Here is a 4,048-nt window from a genome sequence, read left to right as displayed (position 1 = left end):
GCAGATCGCCTTCATCTACCTCCAGCCAGTCAGTGTTGACGATCTTCCTCGAAACGCCAGCGACCACCGGCCCAGTATTCCTCCCCTGCCTGCATCCTCCCCTCGACCTCACCGCACCGCCGTGCTTGGCACCGCCCCCCGGCCATCCATTCAAGCCCCGCCAACCTCCAGATCGGGCACAAGCAGCTCCTGCGCCCCACACCCCTATGATAGACACCGATGCACCGCTTCCCCGGGGAACAGGCGGACTAGGTTCTCCGCATGCCTAAGCGGGTGCTGCTTCTTTTAATTGCAGTTCGACTGACCCTGAATTGAAATCCAGGCGGGCTACTGACCTCTAGCAAAGGTGAAATAGTAAAAGGGAGGAAACCTTGTGCATTTAGTATCACGAAGAAGATGCAGTAAGAAGCGCTCAACTAGTTTCTTTCGTGGGATGAATACGGTGTGAGCAAAGACGTAAGATTTGCACGAATAAGGGAAGAGGAGTACCTCTTTCTGCTGGCAGTGTTGTGTCCTCCTTCTGTTTTTCCAACGATCTTCTTGTTGTTCGTCGGAAACCAGAAGTTGTGGAGGACGATGCAGCCTTGGACGAACCCATGGCCAAGTTGTTGAGTGTGGTGCGGTGGCCGTCTGTCGGCGGCGGGGAAGCAGAACCGAGGTGGCGAACAACGGCGTAGCGGGAACAGCTCTGGTGCGGTGGACGGTTGCGACAGTGGAGCCATAGCAGTGAGGCGCAGGACAGCGTGGTCGGAGTGGTTCTGGTACGGCGCACGTCGGTGTTGGCGTCGTGGAGGCAGCTCTGCCTCGGCTTCAGCTGCTAAGTCCTTGAGGGCATTGCAGTTGCGGTTGCGTTGGACGACGACGTTGGGGTACCGGCTCCGGCATGATGGAGGAGGGCGGCGGTGGATTTTTTTTTGACAGCAAGACTGTAAGGGAACCCCCTACAATATAATTGGTGCAACAAACCCAAATTGCAAGTACCATGTCTTGAACCTGGGTGTGTAGGTAGGCATCAGCCCCTTCCCACCACTAGGCGTGGAGGACAGAGGGGGCTGGGGTTTCGCGGCTGGTGTAGAGGGCGTTTTTGCGCCCACGGAGTATTAATGGGGAAACGGAGGGAGGCGGGAAACTAAGGGGGAACAATGTTTCGGTTTGAGACGCACTTATTTGAAATTTGGGGAAAGTTACAAACTTTGCCCCCATCTAAAATTTCGTACATATTGCGGGTTGGGGGTAGGACAGTCATGTCAAGTGCCCCAAATGTGGGCGGGATAGATTTCGGCCGAGCGCATGGGTGTTTAGGCGCCCACGCCGTATGAATGCTTCTCGGAGGCGGTTGAGACTGGCATCTTGGTGAAGTTACAAACCTACCCCAGTTTAGACCTTTGGACATCGGGCCGATAGGCTACACGGGCCAGAGTCAGGACAGTGATTTCCTACCACCAAGACATTAGTCTCGCGCGGTTTCGGGTGACCAGAGGCCTATTTGGCACTTCATTCAATATTTGGGAGCAGAAGCATTAACGTTTTCGGTTCTCTTGAATTGAACTTTCGGGATTTATCAAACTTCACAAATCTTTACTCTTGAAAATCCTAAAGCTACGATTATTTTGGAATGGAGGGGGTACATTTGAATATACATTGTACACGAGTATATATTAAAAAATATGCAACTTACCTCAGTTCATGCATGGTTCCAGATATAATCTCCTTGGTTGCAAAAATAAAGTTAGATATGTGTATGAATATATATAGCATGTTTAAACTCACAACAAAGATTGATGCCCCCTTTTACATCTGATTTACAAATGCCATTATCTCTGGTCCAAATAGATGAATGCACTTCCCATAAATTCGAATCTTCGAAACCCCCTTTATGTTGAATTCGACATGTATTCTATTTCGTAGCTAGCAATTTGGAATGTATCCATGCAAGTGACAAATGTATAAAGTGCTTCACACTAACAACATGGAGTGCACTAATTAATGCTTATATATGAATTGCAAAAGCATCCATTGCTTGTATTTCAAACCACTCTCACTCTGTGGATCGATAATATGAAATAAACACATGCACATGCTAGAATTCAATAGAGTATGGGTGTCTGATAGACCGATTTTCGTCCATACGCAATTTGCAAAATTCATGATCTCATCCAAAAATAATAATGCCATTTATATTTTAATTTAATGCGTAGAACCGCCTTTTACACGTAGATGCATGTGACACTCCAAAAATTTTCATTTGGTTTTCAGCAAAATTCCTTGTTTGATTTGAAGGAGGCTATTTAAAATCTTTTAAAAAGACTCTCTCTCTCAAATATATATATTTTTTCTCTTATGACAAAATCTTTTTGGGGTTATCCTCAACCTTGATGTTTGACTTGGAAGGTTCTTCACTGGTGTTGACTCACCATAAATTATTGTTGGAGAGTTTTTCATTTAAAAGGAAATCCTTAAATTTAGGTTTATTCCTTTTTATTCCAACCATCCCCTTTCACCATGTCTCATATTAAAAAATTACCCCAAAGCACCTCCTTCCGCTTTGGGTCAAGCCAAGTAACAAATCCCAGCAAGTTCAACTCATTTTTGATTTTTACTCCATTTATTTTACCCCAAAACTATTTCTGTTTTTATTTTTGGACCTAGGTGGTTTACAAAGGAAGTACCAAAATCGCTTTTGAGTTTTGATCTCAAACCAACTCCTGTGGCTAGTCCTTAGCACCCCCAACCTAGATCCATCAAGATCCACTCTTCCACAATTCAAAATTTTCAAGTTTCACTCACTGCAAGTTTGGACCAGATTCATCATTTTTGGTGAAATTCATATATTCTCTTCTCCAAAAATTCTACCAAAAATCAGGCAGCCCCCAGGTGCATTGAGAAGCCACCTCACCAAAGATCAGCTCCAAATAATTTCTCCACATGCCAAAATCATTTCATCGAACACCTTGCTTGCACTGTTACTGTTCATGTTCAGAAATTCAGTGTTTCAGTCGACAGTTAGTGTCATTTTCTTCAGAGTCTTGGCGTCGATCTCACCTGTGCACGTCCTGGCGCCTTGCGCACTGCTTCTCCTTCTTATCCATAGTGCCGCACGCTCTCTTGGACGGGCGCAGGTGTCGGTGGCGGCGTGCCTCACTGACGCCGGCAGCTTCTGCGGTGGCAGAGCCACCCGTGGCGACCAGCGGGAGCCAGCGCCAACTTTCTGCACCGTCTAGCACCGCCCAAAGCACCCGAGGCCTCCGCATGGCCGTCTACTTGCCAGCGCACGCCGCAGCACCGTCACCGTGGCCCGGCAAGCATAGGGCGTGCTCTCTACCGCCGACGGGCCCGCGAGGCACCGTTCCGTTGAAACCGCAGAACAAGCCTAATTCAACCGAGTTTAAGGTTTGGATGAAACCAGTGGATCTCCACGTTGATGCCCAGCCACCTAAGCCACCCGTCCGGCCACTGCATCACCGTAATCGCCTCCTGAGTTATCCCATTCACGGGAACCACCTCGGGTCGGCTATAAATAGCCATCCCGAGCTCGTCTTCGACCAGCACTACTCCCTCCACCTCACCAGAACCCCGCCAAGGCACCAGGAGGACCCCGAGGAGGTCTCCTTCTCCGTCTCCGGTCGCCCCATTCCGCCTCGAGCTCCAGGTCGATCCACTCATGTGAGGCCACCCCCGCCTCCCAAACCTCGTCAGTAGCCCTCTGGTGCACCCAGTGCTCTAACCCAAGCTTCAATTCCACCTTTGTAGCTCTCCCCGACGAGATCCAGCAACGCCCGAACCACCGTCCGCCGGAGTTGAAGCCGCCGTTGACGTGGTGCTCGCCGACGACCAACTCCACCACCCTCAGGTGCGAAAGAACTCAAGGAACCCGTAGGTACCACCCACTCTTCCTAACACGATCAATTGACTAGTCAAACGGTCCACATTCAGCAGCGCACATTACCATAGGGCCCACCCGTCAGCGCGTATATGAAGGACAGAAATGGTAATAAATTAGTGGTCGGTGGGTATTCGAAGTCGTGAGACCTCTGGTTGGCAGTCACCG

Source organism: Triticum dicoccoides, chromosome 6B, assembly GCF_002162155.2.
Source record: "Triticum dicoccoides isolate Atlit2015 ecotype Zavitan chromosome 6B, WEW_v2.0, whole genome shotgun sequence".
Classification (NCBI taxonomy): domain Eukaryota; kingdom Viridiplantae; phylum Streptophyta; class Magnoliopsida; order Poales; family Poaceae; genus Triticum; species Triticum dicoccoides.
Note: the sequence above shows the minus strand (reverse complement) of the source record.